Here is a 17,756-nt window from a genome sequence, read left to right on the forward strand (position 1 = left end):
AGTTAATTCAACCACAGTCATTAAACAACAACAACAACAGCAAAATCTGCCTTTTATGGCTGTCGGTATTTATTACTGTTGCTTTCTGAAAAAAAAGTTCCATGACAATACTGTAGAAACAAATTGTTGATGTTCAGTGGCTTTGAGGTTAGACACTGTTCTTATTTGTAAGGCATGTGATTAGCTCATGAATTTTTAATCCCCAAACTTGAAATATTTTAATTGTTTATGTACCTATTTCCTTTAGTTGGTAATGACATTTTTAATTCAAGTAAAGAAGACAAAGTGGTATTTTATAAAAAAAAATTGAAAAACTTGTCAAGTTTCATGAATTTTTCTTTTTCTTTCAAGAATACCACAGAGCTGTCTGAATGCTTATGAGTATCAGAGAAAGACCCCATGGAGATCAGTGGCTCTGTTTTCAAATACTGTTCATTAATCAACTGTGCTGCTGTAGCATTTCTGTTGTTTCAGCTGAGACTCAATTCAGGACTCCCAAGGTTTAGAAGTGATTTTTATTCTTATTATTTATTTATTTATTTCTGAGTACATTCTTTCTTGTATTACTTTATATATACATATATAATTTATGCATATATATATGTGTGTGTGTGTGTATACACCAAGCAAATTAGATATGAGAAGGTGAGAAGAATAGGACAAACTCTTTATTATTCATGGTTAACCTGAGCTGTGAAGTTAAGGAGTAAGATCAATAAGAATATTTAGATTGAGGTGTACATTCAAAGAATGTGTACAATGAAGATTTTAGAACAGAGCAGATAAATAGGTTTTTCCTAATCCATTTCTGACAGTGACAAGAGACATGAGAAAAATTCAACAAACTAAGGGGAAGCATTGTCTGAGATACAGTTTATGTCCTTTGCTATGTATGCATTTTGTATTTAAGTAATTTGTCTTTTTAACAACAAAGTAAGAGAAGCCTCTTCCCATCTGTATGGTGCTTCATGGTTTTCAAAGAGGAAAAAAAACAGTCTCCGGGAAATAAAGAGATGAGTTCAAATTCCTTTTAAAAGCATAATTTTTTATTATAACTATTGCATCTTCTCCTTTCCTGTAATGACACTTTAGGAGCTTGACACCAAAGTATTGAAACAAGATCATGCTCACATGGAAAAGAACATGACTTGACATAACTATCACTGTTGCATGACAGCTTTATGAAAATATTTAAGACAAGCTTTAGGTTCTTTAAGTATGTTTATAATACTCGTAATAGAATGGGTACTATAATAGGAATTACTCGTTAAAGTTACAGTAACATTTCTATTTTGTTAAATATGCTCCTGGATGTTACTTTTTTTCCTCCTTCTCCGCTGGAACTAACTGGAATCTGAGAAATTAAGGCATTTATCTTTTAATCCTTTCAATTTTGATTAATGTGACAGTTGAAAAGGGAGAAATTTTTGCAAAAGTTTCTATCTCGTGAAAGATCATTCCTTTTCTACATGATTTGAGTTGTAATTAGAAGTTCTTTAAATGGAGAGGGAGCTTAATGGGTACTACTCCTGACTAAAAGGGCAGATCTGGTATCAGTACAAATTCTGCTTCCCAAATGTCTCAGCTTCCTTCTCAAAGAAGTTTATTCTTTTTTGTTCCCCCCTCCATTTGAGCCTTTTAGAGCCTTGTGCAAGTTGCTTTTTCCCTCCATCCTAAGCACTGAGAGTACAGACCAGGCAGGGGTAAATTGCTAACATGATCATCAGAGGAGTGAAAAGCCTTCAAGCTGCGCAGATGACCATGCTGGTTTTGCTGACCAGCTGTTCCTGTATCTGTTTTAATTCAGAAGCTGTGGTTTTTGCAAGGTCTGTAGTAAGAACATTGTATAAAAAAATTTCCAGCCTGAATAACTGTGGGTAATGTTTCCTACGGTTTCACTGTAGATTATTGTTGTAATACCAGTGTTACCTTTCATTTTAATTATTTCTGTGAGTAAATGTCTCTGTGATCTGAACTTCAAGTACTTACAAACTTCATTACATGTCTCTGTGTTAGGAAGGAAGTGTCCAGTGGTAGGACGAGAGGAATTTTCTCTAAAGAATGTCAGGAAAGATACCTTGTTATTTCTCATGGCATGTAAGTTGATCACCTTGAAAGTCAGACAGTGGTAGAAAAAATTGAGGAAGGACCTGTCCATGTATCTTGGTATATTCATTTTTATTCATTCATGTTTCTGAGCAAGAAACAAAGCTAGAATATGACTTTCATGGCTATGACTAGACTGGGAAGGCCATCTAATGCCAGAGCTTTTATTGTGATTCCTTTAACCATCAGAAATTTCTTTCCCATTATTTCCTTCACCCAATTCCTTTCATTACATTTCTGATATTTCTCTTCTCTAAGGCTTCTAAGTTGAGTGATATTTACACCAGACTAGTGAAAAATAAACCTTTAATGCAATATTTCAGAGTAGGTATGTAAACTGGCTTTCCTTAGGAGCAGCAGGTTAAATTAAATTAGATATTGCCATATTGTAAGTGAATATGTTAATGCCTTTTGCTTTGAAAACTTTTAAAACAAACTATTTTTTCTAGCTTTCTGTATGGGAAACTGTTGATCACAGCCTGAACCTCTGATTAACCATCTGAGGCAAGCAATGGGTCAGCTGTGGGAACACAGGTGAAGGTGATTCAGCTGTGCTCCCAGAAGGGGTGGAGCTTGGCTCCATCTCTCCTAGATCTCACTTAAGGGCTGACCACCACGACAGCAGCATCTCTTTTCTGGGTATCACTCCTGTGTGGAGTTTTGCAGCAAGCCTCAAAATTGGTGAGCATTTGTTGTTTATTTTTTTTTCTACATAACCTCTGGTTATCCGTCAAATTTACAATTGAACAATTACAACTGTACACTTGCAAAAAATTGATTCTGATAGAGTTGGAATTACTGTGATACTGCCTAACCACCTCTACTCTCCATGTAGGTAGATTTGGAAAAGTTCAGTTCTGTTTGTTAAATTTTGCAGTATGTAAGTAAAGAAAACCTGTTCATTACTGCATGTCAAGAATTACTTGCTTTATGTATCTCCAGAATAATCAAGGCTTAGTTTCTTAACTGAATAATTGGAAGCAAAACTGAGATACTGAGAAAGTAGAGTTTTTTTTTCTTTACCAGTAGTAGTTCAGGAGTTAGAAGCTCGGCATAAACTGACTTTCTCCATGCTTCCTCCAGTTTAGGTGGAGACAGATGTCTGATTTTAAAACAGTAAGTTTGTTGTTCTGATGTTTTGTTTGAGTTGCCCTTTTAAGGTGGTCACCTTTTTCCATCAGGAAAGCTGTTTTACCTAGATGCTCTGTATAGTTCGAACATTTTTAGGTTACGCAAGTTATGTGTAGTTTTTCTGGGTTAGATTAATTTATGCAGTAGACCAGCGTGGAGATTATGGACATTTTGTACAAGTGGAGGTAGAAATAACTTTGATTTTTTTGTAAATTAAGATTATAATGAAGTATAGAACCTGCATGCTTATAGTCTGTCTTAGATATTGCAATGAAGTGGGATAATTTAGGGGAAAAAATAAAAGCCTGATACGTCATGTTATTCTATACTTAGCTGACCTTTCTCTAAAACCTGTTTTAGATCTACTGAGGAATGAAAGTAAAAACTCTGTATGTTCTTCCACTAGGTGTAAGGCTTTTCACTAAGAATAAGGTAAACTTAAAAAGTTATACTCTGCAGGGACATTTCAGGCTTGGTATTTCTTTTCTATCCTTTACTCTTGATGCGATTATTGAGGAATTGGTACTCTTTTATGGTGACATCTGTGTTGGAGAAGTTGCATTGTGTACTTCTGATTTTCTATTTTTTTCTAATTAATAATTTGCATATTTAAATGTGGAATGTTGCATCCTATTTTGTGTTTGACATAGAATTGATAGAAGAGAATTGCTTAAAATTCTTGGAAATCTGTGGGGTGCTTCAGTGAATCTTGAAAGGAAAGTTCTATTCAATGCATGAGGTTGATAGGAAAGTCTCTTATTAAACCCCCTCTGTGTTACAGTACTTTCTCTAAAGTATGCTTATGCATATGTGTTTGGGCAAGAATTTTCTTCTTGTAGCATTGCTGCAATATCTGCAGTCTTGGTATTGCTTTCTCCAGGGAGATATACAATGGCATTTTAGTGTGATATAATTTAGGGAAGTGTAGCTGTATAACCATGAATTGCTCTCCTATTGCTCAGCTAACTACATACATTCATTTACAGTAGTTTCAGGGAGAACTTTCAAAAGCTGTTGATAGGAGAAACAAATTGCGAGATCAGATGCAGATTTTACAAGAAATAAGGCAATGAAAACAGATAATGAAGGGAAAATGACAAAAATAGGTAGTAAGATAAGATGCATGCATATCCAAGTATAAGTAAAGCTATTCAGCAAAAACAAGGAAAAGTTGGAGATAAATTAAGCAAGCAAAACAGATTTCAAATGACGCACAAAATGCCACGTTTGTTTATGAATGCTGAGGTATTTCTTAAAAAATAAAGTTGCTACTCTGTGTATGAATTAAAAATTTCAATCTTGTGACTTTACACCACAGCTGTTTACTTTTGAGCCTGGAGGAAAAGAGTATGGTGCAGTATGTACAGATTGCCTGCGCAGACAAAGGTTGGGAGTCCCCCAAATGCTTAAAAACACTGAGGAGATGGCTATGATCATAATGTGCAGCATGTTTTTTGAAATGAATCATCTTTCATGCTAATCACAAATATATATATTTTTTCATACATAGCCTTACACAAGAGGCAGTGACAGTTCAAAGGGAAAATGTCCTGACTGTAGGATCCTACCTAAAATACTTTGTTGTGGAATGAAGCATGAGACTTGAAAGGGTTTTTGGTGACTCATCAACACCTGAACCTTCTGGACATTCTTTATACGTCAGCTAAAAAGAAGAGGCAGTTCTCTCTGAATGTAACTAAGTTCTCATAGTAGTATACACTGACTGAATTTATTTCTTCCAGCTTGTCAAAAAGTATTTTGTTATGCACTATGAGAACCTGTCATCACTTTAGGCCACAGGGTAGAGTCAGGAAAATACTCTAGAAATAAGAGTCAAAGTGAGATGATTTTATATTAATGGTCTGCGTAAAATACCCTTTAAAAATCATTTAAATGAATTTAATGGAAGCTCTATTTAATTTAATATTTGATGAAATAGCAAGGAAAGAAATTTTGAGCAGTTGGGAGTAACTAAGTGCTGGTGGGAATTAAAAATGTTGCTCTGCTTTGTGCAGAGGAATTAAGATAATGATTATCACTTAGTCAGAATTCCAAAGAATAAATGGTAGCATGCATTGGAAGGAAATTGTAGAGTTTAATTTTTTTTTTCTTTAATATTCCTTCAGGTAGGTCGAGCACCTTCCATTATTTCCAGTGCTCCAGCAACTTTTTAAGTAAATTTCTACTACAAAATAACACCGGAAAGTGTTAAGTCTATATGAGGTTCATTTGCAGTCAATACTTTTTAAGTTGCAGTCAGCTTGCTTTTTGACACTGTTGGAATATAACTTGTTGAGAACAAATATAGAATAGATTCTAAGTAGATTTAGTCTCATCTTCCTATTATTTTCCAAGAAGTTGAAAAACATGCTGTATTTGTCAGGGGTATTTCTTTCAGAACTCATGTTTATTTCTTTCTTTAAATCAATTATAGTTTCATAGTAATTTACAAATAATTGAAATTACATTTGCTTTATTTTCAGAATAGTTAATCCACCCTACTAAGAGAACAGTTGTGTGTGTCTGTTGTGTTCCAGAATCCTGCTGCAAAGTTGTTTCACTCTTGTCAGACTACTTTGTAGTCAAATTGAATGCAACTTCTGGCCTTGGACTTGTGACTTCACCTTTGTCAGCACAGTCTAATGTTAAGTTTGCTAACTTTTGACAAGCCTTCAGGTGTTCTTGCAGTTCATTTCATCACACAAAGTTCATGCATCTGTCATTTAGTTCCATAAGTGTATTTTGTCCACTGAGTCTAATTATTTTTCTAATCCTTTTGAAAGTGTTTAACTCTGTTCTGAAGACTTCTGGAAGTAATTTTGCCTAGAATGCTCATATCCTCTTAACAGCAACCTGGAAAATAAAGTTCACTTTGTTAAGATGGAAAGATTTCCCTTCTTTCTGTATACTGAGAAGAAACTGCTTTTGTGTATTTCTGTTTTGTCTCCACTACTTTGGATGAAAAGCATATCCTGTATCCTCATTACAGCCAGAAGTCTAGTATGGTTACTTTGCTGCTCGTGAAAGCTTTATTCAATTAAGCCACTTAGTACTTTTTTTTTTTTTTTTTTTTTTTTTGTCTGTCTTTTTTCTTTTTTGAGGGAGCCTCTTTAAATACAATATAATTATGCAGTAAGTACGATAATGACTGGGCTGGTATAAAACTATTAAGGGGCAGCCTCAAATTTCTAAATAATCATAAACAGGACTAATTCTCTAATTATTTTAGACATAATTACTCCTCTGTAGTACAGAGCTGAATTATTTCTCTTCTTTACAAATATTTCTACTGTTCCTTCTTATAAAGGATGAAGGAGTTCTGAAATATCTCTAGTTTTATTGACACAGATTAGAAGTTTAATGATTAAGGACATGCAACATGCATGTATTGTTTACAATTGCTTCATTATATTGAGATTTTTTTTGTTAGCAAATAATCCTTGTATGCATGCAATGGCTTATCAGTTGAGGTAAGATCTTGCTGGCATTAGTAGCTGTATTCACTGTTAAATAGGACTCTACTTACTTTTAGATAGCAGAATTGAGAGTGCTCCAATCATGTCAATATAATTTCTTCGTGTTGTCTCTGAAATTTATGAAATAAATACCTGGAAAAGTGTATCAAACCTGTGCCTCTTTTGACTTTTACAGTAATTTGGGACTTACTCCTTTGTGCTCTTCTCTAAAATATATCCAGATACTGAGTTCATCTTGTCATTACAGATTATGACTCTTGTATCTCACATCATTCTATTTACTATTCCATGTTATTGTAAATGAATATGAATTTTAAAGGAAAGATCAGATTACTTTTGTCTCTGTGTGGAGGTTTCATTTTCTTCAGGAGTTTCTATCTGTTCTTGAAGAACTTTTTTTTAAGAACATGACAAACTCCTATACACAGGAAAGGAAACAGTGCTGAATTTCTCCTAAAGTCAGAAAAATGTACAGATGATTTCAGCATGAAAATTTAAAAAAAAAAATAAAAAAAATATATATATAATATATATGATTATATATATAATTATATCATATAATATATATGATTATATATATAATATACATTATACATTATATACTATATATTATTATATATATATTATATTATATATGATTATATATATAATTATATATGAATTCATGGCCCATTCAAAGAAGCCTTGAATTCAGGACTAATGGAACAGCCTGTCCGCTGATCATCAGTTAGGAATTTATAGTAGGGAGTTCTCTGAAGTTGGTGTGCATTTATTTATTTTGGTAGTTTGCTTTTTTGTTTTCCAATTTTTCTTCCTCAGTGACTTTTATATATATAAATATATATATATATATATATATATAAAATTTTACTACTTGGAAACAAGGTGTACTTTATATGTTAAAAATTGTTATTTGGAAAAGAAAGGCGCTGTCAAACTTTGGTGTCCAAAATCTATTTACCTTATAACAAAGGATTGTTCATGTATTACAACATATACAAGGGTATCAAAACTTCTCAAGATAGAAATTCAAAAGCCACAAAGGCAATTATGCTGTCATTTCAAAATAAGAATTAGTCACATAAACACAGCAGCTTTTATTACAGCATTGCATCAGTTCTTTTCTTTGTAAATATTTACTATACAGAGTAAATTAATTGGACACTGATGAAAGCTATGCAAGTCAAAAGATGCTATTCATCTCCGATATAGTTAAAATGACTGCAGCTAAAGATAATTTGTTTGTTCCTCTATTGACAATTCACCTATAAAACATATTTGGGAAGACTTTGTAGTTTTGTCTGCCTACATATTGCAAGCTGTGTAAACTAAGTGATTGTCTCAGTGCAATACTAGACCTTTTGTACTTAAGTCACTATAAATCTTATTTTTTCACTTAGTAGCATTTAAAGTCCCTTTCCTTGGCTATGTTATGATGAATACAACAAGCAAATATTTAGAATTATTACTTTAGTTGGTGAATGAACATTAGAGGGTTTCTGACATTCTCATCTTGCTTTTAGTCTTTTTCAAAAGCTCAGGCAGCTGCCTCTTTGTATTTGCTTTGTGTGCCAGGCAGAATTGGCAGCTTGAGTGTTTGCAATCAGAAGACTTTTTTTGTCAGACATGGAAATAATAGGGCTGTGGGATTGCTGGAATATTCGCTGGATAAACTGCTAAGGTTAATGCCATTTACTGAAAATGCAAGCTTTATTTGCTGACTCTTGAAGTCTTTAGTCCTTTTCAATTTTGCTATACTTGGAACTCTCTATACTGAAGAAAGCCCCTTTGAGACTGTCAAGCTAATTGGTCTCAAAAAGGGGCAGCACGCTCATGGGTTTGAAGAGAAGTATCCAGTTGCTGTGTATGCTTGTTTTATACCTACAGAGAAAATAGACATATATACATCTTGTTGTCATGTTGCATGCTGGTCAGTTTGATATGCCACTGTTCTGTATCTGAGAACCATATTATCAAATAATGCTTAGTAGACCAGTATATATCTGAAACAGAAAATAAGATTTTGAAAATTGTGTGGTATTTCTGTGCAACACTGTAAGACCCGATTCACTGCAGAGATAGCAAAATGTTTCCTCCTTCATTTGACAATCCAGTAGCTGTTGTTCTTAATTTTTGTTCTGTCCTGCTGAGTTTGTTCCATCAAACTCTACCAAAAAGAAAAAAAGTCCCAGACACCATACTGAATCCAATTATCTGCACTTAGAAATGTACAGGTGCAACAGCCTGCTTTGGAAAAGTAGCCATCAATTATTGGTGCAAATGATCTCAAAAGTGCCTTTGAGAAATTCCAGGAATTTTCTTTGGAGTTGTGTTTAGCTTTGCTCTGACTTGATGAAGTTCAGTGGTTTAAACCAGCCTGTTATCTTGTCTTCCTTCTGTACTTTTTTCTCTTTCTAGAAAATTAAATAATTTATGTTCTTAAGGTTTGTAAATATGTCTTACATCTGGCCAAATTCTGGATCTATTCCAGTGGTTTACAAAGATATTCTATATAGCTGTGGGAACAGTAACATGAAAACAGCTGTAGTTGCATGTATAGATGTGAGGGGTGAAGAACTGAAAAAATATTAGTAATGTGAACCTACTGTGTTTCAATTTTACTCATGCCAATGTGTGTTTGTGTTCTCCTCTAAAGTGTAGCTGAGGCTGGAGTTGACCACCAGGGGGCAAAACAAACATACATGCTCCCCTCGTGTTCTTGAAGATCAACTACAATTGCTCGAGTCAATACAACTTTCTTTTTCCCTATAGTAATTAAAAACAGGTTTTCAAGACAAATATTTATTTTTGCTGAGGAAGCTTAGTTGTCTTTATTCATCATGTGGCCACAATAATATGAAAGAACCACTCTGAAACAGCAAATGATTGCATTCAAGGAATAATAAACATAATTGTGTTACAATATATAGTCTGTAGAACTGTGGCTCGGCTTCAGTGGCATATGTAATCAAATCCATAATGTTTTACCTACTTTTTAAGGAGATGATTGGTATAGTCACTGTTTAATAGTTTAAATTGCTTTCTGTCATATTGTATTAACAGATGTACTATAATTCTTAACTTGGTTTTTCCTTTAAAGAATTTATTTCCTATTTACCATAATCAAAAGATGCATGTAATATGTATTGAAGCACCTTCAATGTTGAAATGGGAACTTATAGAGATATACAGTTTTCTGTATGCCTACAATCTATGGTAAGAATTTGTTAACAGTTTACATCCCTGTTTTAGAACAGATGAGTCTATGCTCTTGTGCACGTTTCAGTTTAAATTTGGGTTTCTTGTATGCAGTCAATTTTTTAATCAAACTTCAGTATGTCCTGGATCAAACCACTGAAAATAAATGAGATGTTGCAGGATAGAAGGAAATGTTCTGACAGGTTCTGTACTGAGCAACCTCTGATAAGCAGAAATTTTAGAATTCTAGTGTTTTCTGCCAAAAAATGATTAACGTGGTCAATATTTTTATCGTACAATTTCTGTCATTACTTGTCAACATTTCTAAAATGTTTATGTCTTGTGTTTCTTTGAGATTCATTTGATCTTGTAGGAAAAATTTGAACTGGGTTCATTCAGTTTTTTTTTTTTTTAATAAGGAAACCACTAAATAGCTGAAAAAATGATCCTGACAGTAAACTAAGTATTAAACAACTTAAACTGGATGTGTTCTACAGTCTATATATTGTAACATAACTATGTTTTTGTTCCATCTGGCAGAGGGAGACTTTCAACTTTTACATCAGAGGCTAGGAATTTTATTTTGAATGATATATACATGCACCTACTAATGAGTGGTGTAAGACCATTTTTTGATGAATAACTTTGTATATTAGGATTGGCAGTAAAATTAGAAGGCCTTGATTAACTGATAATTTAAAGCAGATCAAATGCAAGTTTGGAAAATTATATGCAATGCATTCATTACTGGTCATGTTTTTGTTTGTTTGGTTTTTGGTGAGTGTTTGATACTATTTCAGAGCATCTTTACCTTATCCTTTAAGTTTCACAAAGCTTTTATTGTGAAAGATTGAGCAGGCTAGATGAATGTGTCATTGTGTAGAGATGCAGCCCTGAGTCATTAAAAGAATACCCCAACTTTGTGTCATCTGCAAACTTAATGGAGACTGAGTGCACCCTCAGTAAGTTTGGAGAGGACACCAAGTTGGGAGTGTTGATCTGCCTGAGGGAAGAACTGCAATATAGAAGGACCTGAATAGACTGAATTGATGGGCCAAGGTGATTGCTGTGTGATTCTGTAAAGAGGATGGATGGGGTGAAGTATTTTTAACTTGTTGCTAGTTTCTCACTGCTTTAGTCTGTTAATACCAGTAGGTAATTAATTATATATACCTCCCCACCCCAAGCCTGCTTTGCTTGAGAGAATAACTAGTGATGGGCCTTTCTGTCCTTACTTCAATCTGCCAACCCTTCCTCTTCCCATTTTCTCCCTCTGTTCTGATGAGGAGAGGGGGTGAAAGAGCAATATGGTACAAATTAGCTGTTCATTAATGTGAAACCACTGTGCTTAGAGAAGCTTCTGTGAGAAGGTAAGATTATCTTTGTTCCATGCAGGTGAATAGACAGACCCAAGAAAAAAATGGAAAGTAAATGTCTGAGCAGTATTCTACTTCATTTAAACAGTAACTAAAACTTGAATAGCGCTTATTGATTAGATTTCTTTCATATAAGATGCAATGCAGCTAATCTATAAATATTACACAGTACACATTTTTCTTTATTTTCTGCTGCTTACTGGCTTCATGGGCCTTTTCCTCTACTGTAGGCTTGCCAGAGCTCGTTCCTTCCCTCAGCATTAAACCACACTGCTCCAGAATACTTATCAACCTCCTGAGTCACACGATAAAGGAAATGCGCAAGAACATCTGAAATAGCCTTAGTCAATTTTGAACATATGAGAAAGAAAATACACATTTTATTTATTTACTTATTTATTTTTGTGAAATAAATTCTTGAAGCTTGCAATTTTGCCTGTTGTAAAGGATTTTAGTATTTTGCTCTGCTGGATTTCTTCATAGAATAATAGAATTGCTCAGCTTGGAAAAGACCTTAAAGATCAAGTCCAACCCACAACCTGACCATACTACCCTAACTCTAACAACTCTCTGCTAAATCATATCCCTAAGTATCACATCTAAATGGCTTTTAAATACATTCAGACTCAGCCACCTCCCTGGGGAGCCTATTCCAATGCTTAACAACCCTTTATGTAAAGGAGTTTTTCCTGATATTCAACCTAAACCTTCCCTGAAGCAACTTGAGGCCATTTCCCCTTGTCCTGTCACCAGTGAGAAGAGACCAACCCCGCTCTTGCTGTAGTCACCTTTCAGATATTGGAAGAGAGCAATAAGGTCTCCCCTCAGCCTCCTCTTTCCCAGACTAACCAGCCCCAGTTCCTCCAGTTGCTCCTTGTAGGGCATATTCTCCAAGCCCTTCATAAGCCTTATTGCCCTTCTTTAGACCTACTCCAGCCCTTCCATGTCCTTTTTGTAGTGAGTTACCCAAAACTGAATGCAGTACTTGAGGTGCAGCCTCACCAAGGCTGAGTGCAGGGGCAGGATGACTTCCCTAGTTCTGCTCGCCACACCATTCCTGATACAAGCCAGGGTGCCATTGGCTTTCTTGGGCACACTACTGGCTCATATTCATCTGACTGTCCATCAGTACACCAGGGTCCCTTTCCATCAGGCAGCTTTCCAGTCATTCCTCCCCTTGCCATGTCTGTTTCCAGTTGGACCTTGGCCTTCCTGACTGTACCCCTAATAACCTAGCAGCATCCTAGGGTACTGGGATGTCTTACTCCTCCTAGTACTCTGTCTGTGAGAGATACCCTGTCCCTGCTTCCATGGCTTGTGCATTTTTTTTTTCTTGCTCTCCAGTTTGACCAGCACGTTTTGGTTCAGTTGTGCTCTCTTTCCTGACTTCTTCCTTTTAGGGATGAGGAGGTCTTGTGCCCTAAGGAAAGCTTTCTATCATTTCTGCTCCACTCCTTTGTCCCTGAGGACAGTTTCCCAGTGATTCCACCTCCCTGGTGGGGTTATCAATTGCTGGTCTCGAGAACTTTATTGTCAGTGTATTCCAGGAGGCTCCTGGATTGCCTTGTAACTTGCTGTGCTACTTTTCTAGCAGATGTCAAAATGGTTGAAGCTCCCCAGCAGGATGAAAGCCTGTGATCATCCTGTCTCTTGTAGCTGGAGGAAGGAGGTTTGATCAGGCAGCCTTTAGTAGAAACCAACCAAAGGCTCCCTTTTTTGCTTCAGTCTCTTAACTCTCATCCTTAGGCTTTTACCTTGCTTATGGCCTTTCTTCAGGGGAGCACTTCACACACTATTGGCTTCTTGATTTTGAAGGCAAGGACTCCTGCACTTCTGCCTTGCCTGTCCTTTCTGAACAGCTTGCAGCTTTCAATAGCAACACTCCAGTTGTGGGAATCCCACGCAGTTTCAAATTTGGCAACTATGTCATGTTTTTCTAGTAGTATGATTTCTTCTAACTCCTTATGTGTTTCCAAACCTCTGTGTGTTGGTGTAGAGCCACTTCAGCTGGGCAGTTGGCCTTCTTGCCTTCTTGCAGGATAATTCATAATAATTCCTTTTAAGTTTCCCTGTTGCCTTCTCCTGCTGTCCCAGAGGTAAACGGCAAATACGGTAAATGGCAGTGGTAAATGTTCTGGTCAGACATCAGAAGAATTGACCTAGATGTCTTTCCTTTCTCTGCTCTTTCTGTTCCAGATAAGAGTTCTCACTGCAATTGGATGAGGTAAATGACTGTTCGAGCATGAAGTAGGGTGGGGGGAAAAAGAGGGAAGCTTTTCAGTATTCTGATTCCTTATGAGATTACTCTAGTTTATAACAAATTGAAACTGCCTTGAATATGATGTTGACAACTTAGGATGTGTATTTTTCTCTCTGTAGCAAAATCTTTTAAAAACATGATGTTTTAAGATGGTTTTGAACTATTTATTCTTCTGTCATTATGAACATATGTTTATGTGACATGGAATTTCTTCTGAAGGTAATTTTGTTTGTTTAACAAGCTGTCTTGTGCTTGGCATTATTTTGGTAATATGCAATTAGTGAATTATAGGCTGCACCTTAATGAATAATTATTATGGGGAAAACAGTCTTCATCCAATTCACAACTGTCTTTTGCTTCTTAATGAAATCAAATTTGCAGATATACCTGTTCAGCAATTGTCTCTACAGTCTTCAAAGTGGATCATTATATATAAAATCTATAAGATCAAATAGGGGATTTCATGTTTTGGGTCTTACAGAAGAAAAAAAAATCCCATCATTGATGGACAAACACACACACAGGGTTGCCTATTACTTTTACAGTGCTGGCTATTGGCAGACCATTTTGCAATTCCTCTGCTCCAATCTGGACTTCTTCAGGAGTCACTTGCAACCATCTGATCTTCTAATAAAACACAATTGCACCTGATACTTCCACAGAATAGTAGCTAAAGTATCTATAGCAGTGTCTTTGGCAAATTTTCTCTAAAAGTAGCAGAGTTGAGTGAAGAAGAAAGATTAATTATCCAACCTTATTCTTGGCTGTCAAAGACATTAAATCCTTGTATCAAAGATTATGTCTATATGTAATATTTAGATTCTCATCAGATTGCTTGCAAGCTTTTGTATTTTGGTTCGTTCTTTCGGATTTTTCTTCATCTTTATAATCAAATTGTTAAGAGTTTTAAGAGGAATCAGATAAGAGGCATTAAAGAAGATAAAATATATGGCTTAATATATATGCCATATTAAAGGGCTCTGGAAGCATAGCAGTACACGGCATGCGTGTTGAAAAACAGCTTTACTTGATGTTAGCTATATTATAAAGCTGCTTACCTGTGTATATTTAAGAAGGAAGATACGTTAGGCAAACAATAGATGACTGTAGTTAGATATTTAGAGTACAAGTCAGCTAAGCACAGATATCTAGTTTCAATTCAGTTGCTGTAAATTATTCTGTTCTACCTGACAGTGCAGGATTAGAGATTTCCCTTAGATGCTCTGTCGTATGTGACAGCCCTATGAAGATGTGTGGAATCTCCTAGGTAACACAATGCTTAGGTAGCTACATCCCTCTTCAAGTGCTAATATGAACTTTCTAATAAGGGAAACAACGGAAGTTGGAAAAGCAAATTTTAAATTGCAATGGGAAATCTGAATGTCATTTGTGCTTCTGTATCTAATGACAACTGTACAGATTGAATTAAAAATACATAGCTGTTAGTATGTTTTCCTTAAAACATTCTGAATTATTAGAGATTTCATATATTCTATGACACTAATAGTCTGTGGCTCAACTTATTATCTTCATTGGTCTGTTACTGAGTTTATAGAAGCATTTAATAGCCATCAATCAAAGGTGTGTTTTTTTTTTCTTCCTCAGTCCTCAAAAATTAGATCCTGGTATCAATAGTATGAAACTAATTATGAATTTTGTGTTGCTGCTTTGCTTATGGAATTTCTTCTGTTTTATCAACAGACTCCTGCATGTCAAGTCTGCTAGTTCTGTTGCTATTCATTACAAATGAAGTTATATTGAGACCTCTATCCTATAATGTCATCTCCCTCTTCTTACATATTCATTGATAACTATCCTGTTTGAACAGAACAGCACTTCTTGTTCATAGGTTCATGGCTTTGAATGTGACTCGATTAAACTAGACGCTGTCTGTTTGCACCCAGCTTACACAACTTCCATCTCTGTAGATGTGCATCACTGATTTGTCTTCTACATTATTTCTTTCTTACTCTTGCTTCAGCTTTTTGTTCTTTTTGTTTTTAGATATTGAAAAGACAGTAGTTCTTTATGGCGAGGAACACTATCCATAACATCTTACAAAGAAATAAATTGGATGGCTTTCTGAGCGTAACTCTGTTTCTATATCAGTAGTCCATTGTTGGCTGTGTCACTTTTGTTCTGTTGCGGTACCTCAGTTAAGTTTGTATCTCACATCATGTACTTGTAATAATTTAGATGTATGAAAAATGTGGAAATTCAATGTAAACAAAACTAAAATAATGAATTTATTAACAAAACCTTAGCAAATATAATGGACCCTGAAAATGGTGAGCTGAAGAAGTATTTTGGAATGATGGTGGATAGAATTCCTTAAACTTAGGAATGATGCTCTGTCTCTACAGTTTTTTAGCAGCGGATATGTGTATGAGGAGAAAAAAAAATTAAGTTCGCAGTGATCATCTGTGTTCTTACAACAATTTTGAACTTCTATTTTTCTTTCTGAAGAAGGACATTAAGCAGAACTTGTAGTTTTCAGTAACTCCAGGGTTAGCCAGAGGGTGAGTAGCTTGAGTCTTAATTTTGGAATGCAACCTTCATGTGCTTTGAAATTATGTCTTGTTTAGGTTTGCTACAGAGGTAGTTGAAGCTGATATTACAGAACTGCTTCATAGATACCAAGAGGAGGGAAAAAAAGAGAAGCCTGGAGTTAGACTTGATGGTCCCTGTGGGTCCCTTATAACTCAGGTATTTTATTATTTTATGACTTTCCTGAAGGCTAAAGGAAATTTTTGAAACTGAGTCATTTTTTGTCTTCCTTGTTTCTTCCATGTTCACTTCCAAACTGGTGCTGATATGAAACCTGTTACAGAACCTGTCATTCTGTCTATAACAGCATTTTTCAAACTTGTTTTTGATGAGCTTAATTGTAGTGCAATTGGTAATCTTTTTAAAAAATGTCACCGTCCTTTTCCTAGTGCAAAATAAGCATTTGGATTTGGAAAACTGGTGAAATGAACATGTCTGAGTCATGTTTTGAATTTCAGCGTGTCTAGGTATTTAAAAAAAACATTGTGAAATAACGTTTTCTATATAGAAGCTTGTTGAATACTTGAAGATGTTGAATTGAGAGTGGTTGACTAAACTCTTTAAGAGGTTCTGAAGTTATGCTGTTGGATAAGATGTGAAGATTTTTCCTTCATTCTTTTTAAAAATTAAGACAATCACACCACACGTACAGTCAGATTTCTATGCTGCACAGCAGAGTATAGGAGGAAAGTTACTTGTAGTACTTGGCAGATTCTTTCTTCACATAAGCTTTGCCGTTATGGAACTTAAGCTACAAAACTTTCACAATGAATGGCATGTCTAATGAATGGCATGTCTTTCCAGGTTCAGGAATGTACCTTGCCATGCACTTAACTATTAAGATTACTGTGAACGCTGGTTCTTTTGCCAGGTGTGCAATCCTAGTAAAATGGCAATAGTGAAGACTTAATTCTTTTCATTGGTAGCTGTGATTTGTTTATTTCGATGCTGTGTATTTATAATTCTAGTTTCAGATGCTGTTTGTCAGTGAATTGAAAACAGTGGAGATTCAAGGCTTATGTTTTTAACTGCAGTTGCAATATAATGCTGTTGAAATTACATTTGAGCATTCTCTTGTATTTACTCTTCTTTCTCTTGTTTATAACCTTGTGGGATAATTCCACTGAATGGAGAAGAGAGGGCAAAGTAATGGAAGTGCTTATTCCCGTGAATAAAGTTTCAGTTCATTTTGATGAACAGTGGTTGTTTTTTTTTTTTTTTTGTTTGTTTGTTTTTCCCTGCAAGTAGTCCAGTTCACATGCGTTCAGAATTCAGATGCTGAATTACAGAACATAGCCATTACTACTTCTGCACCACATACATTCACTGTATTGTTTTGAAAGTAACTTGTCTCAAAGCTGTGATGTTTTTAAAAAGTAACCATAGATACTGATTTCATTTTCTTTCCTTTAAAGAAAATAAATAAATAAATGAACAACCAGAAACTGTGCGACAAGGAAGATGTTAGTCTTTCAAGGACAGAATTAAACTGTGTGGTGTTTTTTTTTTGTTTTTTTTTTTTTTTTTTTTTTTGGTGCAGAGACTGTTTATAATGTGATGCTGGAGAAAAGTTTTACTTTTTTTTTTTTTTTTTTTCCTCTCAGCTCCTTTTGTTGATTACTATTCCTGCACCAAGTAAAAAGAAAAGTAAAAGCTTCTCAA

The 17,756-nt window shown here is 35.1% G+C and overlaps 1 protein-coding gene across 3 annotated transcripts in view; it reads left to right on the top strand.

Moving 5' to 3' along the window:
* SPOCK3 (SPARC (osteonectin), cwcv and kazal like domains proteoglycan 3) overlaps positions 1-17,756 on the top strand; it is a 155,346-nt gene that overhangs the window by 18,580 nt on the left and 119,010 nt on the right. Inside the window, exon 1 of one of the 3 annotated variants that reach the window (XM_072334261.1) lies at positions 2,743-2,787. The exons of the other annotated variants lie outside the window; for them this stretch is intronic. The gene's annotated coding sequence lies outside the window, so the exon portion shown is untranslated. Of the gene's footprint in view, positions 1-2,742; positions 2,788-17,756 lie in introns of those variants that run through there. 3 annotated transcript variants of the gene reach the window in all.

The sequence above is a fragment of the Excalfactoria chinensis genome, chromosome 4, assembly GCF_039878825.1.
Source record: "Excalfactoria chinensis isolate bCotChi1 chromosome 4, bCotChi1.hap2, whole genome shotgun sequence".
Classification (NCBI taxonomy): Eukaryota; Metazoa; Chordata; class Aves; order Galliformes; family Phasianidae; genus Excalfactoria; species Excalfactoria chinensis.